General features: G+C 36.7%; 1 non-coding gene across 1 annotated transcript; it reads left to right on the forward strand.

Annotated features, from left to right (window-relative positions):
• The first annotated feature begins 10006 nt into the window (after nucleotides 1-10006).
• On the forward strand, nucleotides 10007-10113 carry LOC128280949 (small nucleolar RNA R71). Its single transcript, XR_008271167.1, has one exon. It is a non-coding gene; the product is annotated as a small nucleolar RNA R71 (small nucleolar RNA).
• The last annotated feature ends 559 nt before the right edge of the window (nucleotides 10114-10672 follow it).

The following is a 10672-nucleotide window of genomic DNA, read 5'->3' on the forward strand; positions in this document are numbered from 1 at the left end:
CGTAACTACACAGTGCTGCTCACACAAGCTGACGAGTAACTGCAACACATGTCGGAAAACTCAGCCACCGGTAGAACGTACAGACCAACATCCAAAACACGATAACCCCTAATGACATGTCATTTGTATCCTATCTATTACTAAGCTTCAAACAGGACTCGATAGTCCTCGTGCGTCTTTGAATTTCCCTCGTTTCATTATAGGCCAAATTGTATAATAATTTATATATATATGGATTCATTTTCAATAAAATTTCACATAATAACATTAAATTTAATCAAAAATATACATAGTATAGTTCATATGAACTTACCTGGCTAATTGTAGAAATACCAAAGTTCAGGGGCGTTTTGGTAATTTTTCATTTTCCTCGATTTTCCACCCGATCTTGATCTAAATTAATAATTTCATTCAATATATTAATTTAGACAATAAAATAATTCATTTCATACAATTTAGTCATTTTTGAATTTTTTATAAAATTCCCCTAAAGTTTTACTTTTATTCAATTTAGTCCCTGAGCCAAAAACATGCAAATTAACCATTTTTACCCAAAATTAAGCTTATTCGAATGCTCATGGTATCCAAAACAGCCCATTTATGTAATAATTTCACATTAAATCCTTCTACTTTTATTAATTTAACAAATTAGTCCTTAATTGAAAAATTCATCAAAATCACTTAACAAAATACTTTTAAATATAAATCAACATTCAAAATTTATCATCTAAAATAAAAAATCACAAGACTCATCAATGACAACATTCAAAATCTTTAACAATTTCAAAATCAAAGGTACAAGTTAGCTGGACTTAGTTGCAACGATCTCAAAAACATAAAAATTATTAAAAACGGGACGAAAAATACTCACATGCAAGCAAAAATAGGGATGGCCAAATGAAGGTTCATCCATGGCTTCTTTTTTACTTTGCTATTCGGTTGAAGAAACAAAAATAAAGATGCATGTTTTATTTTGTTTCATTAATTATTAACCTTTTTTAATTATTTACTTATTTAACCTTGAAAACTAACCAAAATTTCAATAATGCCAAACCATTACCATCCAATATCAACTCTAATGGTCTAATTTTCATATAAGGACTTCCACTATAAAGTTCTATAGCTATTTAATACCTTATCTATTAGAACTTAACTTTTGCACTTTACGCGATTTAGTCCTTTTTAATTAATTAACTATCGAAATGATAAAATTTTTCAACAAAATTTTAATACCACCTTAATTACACTCCCTAAATATTTATAAAAATATTTACGGCTCGGATTATAGAAAATGAGGTCGCAATACCTCAATTTCTAAAACCACTTGACCTTAGGGTCATACCACTTGAACTTAATAAATCGCTTATAAAACAAAAAATCACAATATCAAAAACCTTTTTAAAATCACAATTAACTCGTAAATATTAAATATAATATTTACAAACTTACTTGTCAGATTTGGTGGCCTCGAAACCACTGTTTTCGACACCACTGAAAAAACAGACTGTTACATCGTGTGAAGCTACTGACTCAATTTCTATAGAAGTTACAAGGGACACACGGCCGTGTCACCTGGCCGTGTGTTATACGTGGCTAAGACACACGCCCGTGTGGACAAAAATAGGCCATTTTCCAAGCCATATTTCTCACCCAAATTAGTACTAACTTAAACACAACCATTTACATATAACCATGGCATAATTAGACATTTAAAACCAACCAATATCAATCTTATAATATGTAATATCCACACATACAACACAATGTCCATAAGCACCTCAATTGACCACTTATAATCATGCAAACTATGTATCTCAAACATACCTAAATGGTCAAACACATATATGCATCATTTGTGCCTATAACTTAACTTGTAAGCCACTTATCAAACTCAACCATTTGGTACCCAAAATACCAATTCACAACCAAGGCATTCACATGGCAACCATACATCACATACAATAAGGCTATTTACATATTTACATAACAAAATATACCAAATTCAAGCCAAATCAAATGGCTAAATACATGACAAAACACATAGGCTACCATTAGCCAAAATGACCTATACATGCCATTAAACCCAAAATATAATGTCAAAAGTACCAAAATAAGCGTTTGATAGTGTGATGAGATCTCCGACAACTTCCAACCCGAATGAGCTTTCGAAACACTATTAAACACAAAAAAAAGCTTAGTAAGTTTGTATAACACAAAATTTAACTTACCATTTAACCACAATTCAGGTAACTCAGAGCATAACACAATTCAATTTGGCCAAAGCCTAACATATGATCATTAACCAAGTTAGCTATGTATTCATATAAAAATCGAGAATCATGTATTAATTCATCAATTATATGAAATTCCATGTACATGTAACATCTATATCGTGTATCCGTATATCAAATAAACCATTTCCATGTAAATACCTGTACTAGTTCGTATCAAACTCAAATAAACTCGTAACAGAATTGTGTCCATTGAACCACTTAGAATATCGTTAGATACGCGGGTAGTACCCACAAGGTGTACTGAACTATAATCCATCAATTCTTGTACATGTATGCTTACACGAGTGATGGTCGCTAAACTAACTAAAAATTCAACTAAGGCAAGCGCACCTATCGAACAGTAGTATAGTTATGGTGAGATTGGGAATATCGTATCCACGAGGACTAAAGTACTAGTAATTACTATCTTTTTATTATCTAGCCTAAGGGTTAAAGGATGTTTTTAAACTAAAACTAATTATCTAATTAACTAAGATTACGATAGAGATTAAAGTTGGAAAATACTTTTTAGAAAACCAATGGAGAAGACAATACCCTAGGAAGAATCCACCTAGACTTCACTTATCACTTCTGAATTAGACGATTTATTCACTTGACTCAATCCGTAGAAATCCCTGATTTATGTTATTATCTCTCTCGAGACTAAAAATAACTGACTCTAGGTTGTTTAATTGAAATCTCTTTCTAATTAAAACCCTTATTGTCGCATTAACTCGGTCTATGGATTCCCTTATTAGATTTGACTCTAATCCGATAGATTTATGTCGTCCTATCTCTAGGATTGCATGCAACTCCGCTTAATTATGAATGATCTACTCTTAAACAGGGACTTTTGGTCAAAAACCTAAATTAATATCCTAGAATATTAAAGCAAGGGTTAAAACTCACAATTAAGAATAAGAACAAGTATTTATCATATAATTCAAATAGTAATAAGATTCGTCTTAGGTTTCATCTCCCTTAGGTATTTAGGGAGTTTAGCTCATAATACTGGAAAACATCTCAAAATTGGGGAAAAAACAAAACATAAAGAAACCCAAAGAACTTCTAAGGGAATTGAATGTAAATCTTCAGTCTTGAAGTAGATCCTACTTCCGAGCTAATTTTGATGACTGTCCTTGAGTATTTTCTGCCTTCTTCTTTACGTCTGTACTTTAAACCTCTTCTAGGGTGTTTTTATAGCCTTTGGCATGCTTCAAAACCATCAAAATTAGCATTTTTCGAGTAGAATTAGACTTGGGCTCGATAGGGACACGATTGTGTGGCATGCCCGTGTGATGGTGTCCAGGCCGTGTGTAATTCTGAGTTGGTTTTTAGTCGACACGGCCATGGGCGTGTGGCTTGCCCATGTGTATCACACGGGCATGTGGTTTACCCGTGTGAAAATGCTTAGGCCGTGTGAAATACTGATATAAGCCCATTTTGTCCGTTTTTGGCCCGTTTTTTGCTCTTTTCACCTTCCTAGGCTCACCTGAGTATAAAAAATGAAATTAAAGGATCAGGAGCATCAAATTCACTAAATCTTATGATAAATTATCCAAAAATATGTCAAGCATGGGATAAAAATATGTATATATTATGACTTATCAAATATCCCCACACTTAAGCATTTGCTTGTCCTCAAGCAAAATCCTCAACTCACAATTAAAATAAATCCTTCTCGACTTATAATTCTCATCAATAATGTTTCAAAGTAATCCACAGATAATCGCACATTGAGAATTCTACTAAAAGAACATCAAAGTTTCAAACAATCCAAGTTGAGCATTTTAATCATAAAATCATAGGTCCCCCTTTATCTAAGTAATCACCTTTAATTCCAAATTGACAAGAGTTGACATCCTCACCAAAGATTCACTCAAATCACTTAAAGTATTTAAGGTTCAATAATTAAGCACTCAATAGTCAAACATGAAAAGTTATTACCATAGGCTTGCATGAAAATCAAATCTCCACCACTATAAATGAAATGATACACGAATCAAAAGGTCTTTAACAGGGTTGTAATGGGGCTTGGGTCAAAGGTGTGGGTAAAGGCTGAAAAAGAGGGTTAGAATCGAGATTAATTTAATAAGTTACCAAACTTAGAATATTAAAGCTAATTACTGAATTACAAACAATTGCCAGAAACTTATCCAAGCTCTTTATAACAATATGTAATTATATGAATATAAATATACGGTTTTTTTTAAGAATAAAAACAAGTACAATAATGGAAAGTGCATAATAAGAAATAATTCAGCAATTGGAATGAACGAACATTAGTTAGGTAGCTAATTAAATCAAATCTCGATAAAAAAGAGTCAATGAAAAGGGAGAAATTCTTAACGAATCAAAAAGGGTTAAGTTGTGAGTCAACATTAAGGGGAAAATCAAGAAACAATGGTTAAGGCTCAAAGAGGTTCACTAAGGGTCAATTATGTGGGTAGGCTTTTTATGGGGTAAGTGGGTTAAAACCTAAGTGCCTTTATCATCTCGGTATATCAAATCAATGGTGTGGTCTAGACATGTACAATCGAAGCAAGTTCTAGAATAACAAATCAGTATTGACACACTCATAAGCAACAATAAAAGTAAGCAAGAAAGGATATATGCTCTAAAGGTTCAAGATCTCACAAAAATTATGGCCTTTGATGTCAATCCTGTGAATTTAGAATTTTCAAGATAATACCTCAATTCAGGGAAACAACTTAGCAATTTTAATTCTCAAAAGTCAACTTATCATGCTTGATTCTCTAATGTCTTAAAGTTAAACAATCAATGCACAATTCCCTATGATTAAATTCAAAACATATAAAAAAAATCATAAATCAATCAAAATTCACTCTAATAGTAATATGAGAACATTATTTGAGAACGAGATAAAAATTCAGGAATATAAATAACCTCCCCACACTTAAGATGTACATTGTCCTCAATATACAAAGATAGATAAATAATAGACGCATAATATCATAAGAGAGGGAGAGAAGCGAAACTGTCCTAAATTTTTGGATGGAATCCTTGGAATAATAAAAGCGAAAATTATAGATATGGCTAATGATATGCATGAATCTGAGCTACTATGAAGAAAATAAACACAACTGTGAAGAGAATTAAAAGGTTACTCAATAATAGCCATAAAGATAAAAATTGTTTAAAAGTATAAATGACAAGTCTGTAAAATAAACATAAAATAAAAAGAAAAGAGAAGATAAAAGAAAAGAAAAAAATAAAAAAAATAAAAATAAATGGACTCAAAAGTCCTCATTGGTGGATGGATCTTGAGGTAGTGGTGGTGGAGGCGAGATGTTGAAGTGTTGGCAGATTTGCTACAGAGTCGCCTCGATGCTGTCGAATCTTGCAAAACACTGTTGCTCGAAGCGAGTAAGTCGCTCGGATATATCGGTCACAGTGGCAGCAGGAGGTCGGTGACTTAGTGGTGGCGGTGGGTGTGGGTCCTCGTGAGGGGGAGGGACATCATCAGTAATGTCCTCTAGCTCATCTTGGTCATCAGAGTGAACGAGTCTGTACTGAGGGGGGTCGAATCCACGGTGTCGCTCTATCATCCTTATGTGGATCATACTAGAAATTTCCTGAGGAGCCATCTGGCCTACTAATTTGAGTGTCGATGACATCTCTAGAGTGTCGAAGAGATCGAAGTGTCGAGCTAGGCGAGTCACGTAGGGACCAAGGCAAATAGGGCCCCTCCTATGGCGGTCTATCTGGTGGTGAAAAGCAAGGGCAATAAAGTATGCCAAATCAAATACATGACCAGTAGCCATGCTCCATAAAAAGTAAGCATCGGTGGTGCTAACGACGCTGGTGCTCTCTCTCCTCTCAATCAAGGTGTGAGCCAAGATGGCATGGATGTAGCGTAGTGCTGGAGGAATAGAAGCCGCCTTTGAGCGACTTGCGTCATAGGGAACAGTACTCGCCGTAAGGTCAGTCTAACAGTAGGAAGGCGAGTGGTGTATGTGTCGGTGAAGATGTAGAAAAGCCTCAGAAGCCATAAACTCCTCCGTGTAGATGCCCAAAGCAGCTCCAAACTCTGGTACACTTATGTGTCTTACGAGTCCACCAAGTCTGAAAATGATAGTACCGGCCTCGTTGTGGGTATTCATCACGTGCTAAAGATGGAAAGTAGTGCAAAATTCCAAGGTAAGCTCCGAATAGGTGGGCTCAATAATCGCAAAAAACTGATCCCATGGGGCAGTGGCGAGATGGAATCAAACAAGGTGGGCAAGTTGGCCTTATCCAAGCAGTCCAATCTATGCAGTGGCCCACTCCTAATGGTCGTACTCGAAGAAGCTGAAACAAGTCGTCCTGTGGGCCTGATGAGAATCGAAGCAGAGGGTGACGAGCTTTGGTTGAGGCTCTCGAGGAGGTTGCGCCAGGACCCTTCATCTTTTTCGAAGTGGGGACGGTAGTTTTCTTGCCTCATGTGTTTGTCATAGTATTCCTGAAAATGACATAAATCAAAAACAGTACCAAATATTCAACCACAAGTCAAAGGAAAAAAATAAAAATCTAAATAGTAAAAATAAAATTATATTCCTAAAAAGAATTTGCCCTAACAAGAATCATAGCAAAGACCGAATAATAGAAAAATATATAGGAACATAACAATAGCACTAAGGAATAAAAATTAAGAAAAGATCATGGAGAAAACAATATAAAGTAAAATAAAGGAAAATATAAATACTAAAAATAATAAAATAGAAGAAAAAAAGATAAAAATAAAAGAATCGAAAAATAAAACAAAACAAAGTAATAAAAATAATAATCATAATAAATAATAAATATAATGAAGAACAACAGTAATAATAATGAAGACTGATAAAAAAATAGAAAAATGACTAAAATTAAAAGAGGAAACTACAGGCAGTGATCGGAGGTGCGGACGGCGGCGGCTGGTTGGGGTGGTGTGGGCCGAACGGAGGTTGGCGTTTTGTGCAGGAGGGGAGGGAGATGACGGGATGGTGGGTGGTCGGTTGAAGAGGAAGAAAAGGGAAAAGGGAAAGGAAAGGGGAAGAAAGAAAGACGAAGGGAGAGAAAGGGTGGGGGTAGGGAGGAAAGGAAGAAAAAGAAAAGGGAAGGGGAGTGTGGTGGGTGGCGGTTGGTCAGAGATGGAGGGGGAGGGACTTACAGCGGCGGCTGGTTGGGAAAATTTGGAGAAGAAAACAAAAATAAAATTTTAGGGTTTTGGGGAGGTTAAATGGGGCACAGTCGTGTGAGGCCCGTGTTGGGCCACACAGCCGTGTCACACGTTCTTGTGGCTCAGGGTTAGCCCGTGTTTATCGCAAAAATTAAATGCTCATTCATCACACGGCTTGTGACACCCCCGTGTTGTCTTGCCGTGTGGTTCACACGGCCGTGTGCTATGTCCTTCACTTCTCCCACGTCCGTGTGGTATCCCACACGCCCGTGTGTCTGAAACACGGCCATGTGGTTCACCCGTGTGTCTCTCTAACTTGTTTAAAATTTGAAAATTTAGCTCCAGTTTTCACACGGCCTAGAACACGTCCATGGGTCCAGGCCATGTAGCTCGAGTTTATGGCCATGTGTATGTCACTACTTGGGAATTTTTAGCCCTATTTCCACTTGGCCAAGGACATGCCCGTGTGCCCAGGCCGTGTGGATCATTGTACTTGTATAAAAACACGAAAAATAGATAAAATAAATGGGTTAGTGGTGCTAGTGCTCGGGTTGCCTCTCGAGGAGTGCTTATTTATAGTCTAAGCTCGACTTTCCTCATGTTTGCACGATCATGGTGGTTCAAGGAGTTGAAACTCCTCATCCCTACTATCAATCTTTTCAAAATAAGGTTTTAGACGAGTACTATTTAGCTTAAAAGTGTCGATTTTGGAATAAGGTACCTTGACTGTACCGTATAGGAAAACGTTGAGTATTGCAAAAGGGATTGCTCCATTAGGTTCAGAAGTGGCAACACGAGGGCCCGCTTCATCTAACAGTACTTTGTCTCTAACCTTTAGTTGATTCGATTCACCTCTGAGTTTATCGAGGCACTGCTTTGGTTCATCATGTATTCTCGGTTTCTCCTTAATTCTTGTTCGCCATTCATTTAGTTCCTCGATTTGTAATCTTCGTTCCTCAAGAGTTGTTTGTGGCTCCATCACTTTATCCCTAGGGATTTCCTGCACAGAAGTTTGAGCCAAGATGTTATTCTCATGGAAAGAATTCATAATATCATCTCGATCACTAGATAGTCTGACAGATCACGAGCTTGAAGTTTAGTCATGTCATCGTCTACACAAAGCGTTAGTTCTCCTATACCAACATCAATAATAGTCCTAGCAGTTGCTAAAATGGGTCGTCCTAAGATTAAAGGAACGTCACCGTCCTTTTCTATGTCTAAAACAACAAAGTCTACTGGAAATATGAATTTATCAATCTTAACGAGTACGTCCTCAACAATACCCGTAAGAAATCTAATACTTTTATCTGCCAGTTGTATACTTATCCTAGTTTGTTTAGGTTTCCCAATACCTAGTTGTTTAAACATTTTATAGGGCATGACATTTATACTTGCCCCTAAATCGGCTAAAGCATTATCAACATTTAAACTACCAATTAAACAAGGAATAGTGAAACTCCCTAAATCCTTTAACTTGTTGGGTAGTTTATTTTGTAGAATTGTCGAGCAAACTGCATTTAATTCCACATGTGACGAATCATCTAACTTCCGTTTGTTTGCCAGAAGCTCCTTTAAAAATTTAACTGAGTTGGGCATCTGTGAAAAGGCTTCAATAAACGGTAAGTTAATATGAAACTTTTTTAAAATGGTCAGAAATTTACCGAATTTTTTGTCTGTGTGGTCTTTCTTTGCCGCTTTAGGGTATGGCACGCGAGGTGTGTATTCTCTGCTTACCGATTTTTGTTTCTTCTGGCATTCATCCACCTTATTTTGTCTTACCATAGTTTCTTGCCTTGGTTCTGGTGTGGACTCAACTAACCCTGCTTCATATTGAACAGTAATCGCATGAAGCTACTCTTTTGGGTTAGCCTTGGTGTTGCTGGGCAAGCTACCTTGTGGTCTTTCTGAGATCAGTTTAGCAAGCTGACCTATTTAAGTCTCAAGACCTTGAATCGATGCTTGCTGATTTTTAAGCGTTGTTTCGGTGTTTTGGAAACGTGTTTCTGACACCGAGATAAATTTTGTTAACATCTCCTCGAGGTTCGGCTTCTTTTCCTACTGGTAAGGTGGTTGAAAACCTGGAGAGGATTGTGGTCTTTGATTGCCTTGACCACCCTAAGAGAAGTTGGGATGGTTCCTCCAACCTGCATTGTAAGTGTTACTATAGGGGTTATTCTGAGGTCTAGAATTGTTGCCCATATAGTTGACTTGTTCGTTTGTAGTGCTAGGGTCATAGGCTAGGCATTCTGTATTATTCATTCCTCCCCCATTTGTACTGCATTGCATCACCGGATGTACCTGCGTAAAGACACATAAGCCATCAATCTTTTTATTTAAGAGCTCTACCTGGTTTGATAACATGGTGACTGCGTCAAGGTTGAAAACACCGGGTACTTTATTAGGCTTTGTCCTCATGACTTGCCATTGATAATTATTCAGTGATATCTCTTCAATGAACTCATAAGCCTCCTCAGGTGTTTTATTATTTAAGGTTCCACCGGCCGCTGCATCGACCATATATCTCGTTGAGGGATTCAAACCATTGTGGAAAGTTTGAACCTGTAGCTATAAAGGCAATCCATGGTGAGGGCACCTTCTCAATAAATCCTTGTATCTCTCCTATGCATCATATAGTGTTTCTAAATCCATCTGCACAAAATAAGAGATATCATTCCTCAATTTAGCCGTTTTAGCCTTATTCCTTTATGAAAAGGGAAATAACCGAAGGCGAATGGCATCGTCAGAAATGCCATTGATCTTAAAGGTGTCGTAGAATTCCATAAAATTTGCTGAATGAGTGTTTGGATCCTGGTCTTGCAACCCATCAAACTGAACAAACTGTTGTATCATTTGAATCGTGTTAGGTTTTTGTTTAAAATTATTTGTAGCAACAGCAGGTCTAACTATACTCGATTCAGTTCCTGTTAAAGTAGGTTTAGCATAATTGTACATAGTACGAGGAGCAGGATCCTGATTTACTAGATTTGCAGCAACCACAGGAGGTAGCGGATTATTCTGATTATCAGCCATATCCTTGGTTGTAGTATGGATATCGTCCTCTCACTCTTCCTCTATGTATTTTAGATTTTGCCTTTTTTCTCTTTGGTTTCTGCGAGCTGTGCTCTCAATCTTACTGTCAAAAAGCAAAGGTCCTGACGCGTTCCTCTTAGTCATAAACTAGAGACACCTGCCAGAAGCAATTAAAAAGAAAAATTTAGAAAAGAAAAATTAAACTAAAAAC

Source organism: Gossypium arboreum, chromosome 9, assembly GCF_025698485.1.
Source record: "Gossypium arboreum isolate Shixiya-1 chromosome 9, ASM2569848v2, whole genome shotgun sequence".
Lineage (NCBI taxonomy): Eukaryota > Viridiplantae > Streptophyta > Magnoliopsida > Malvales > Malvaceae > Gossypium > Gossypium arboreum.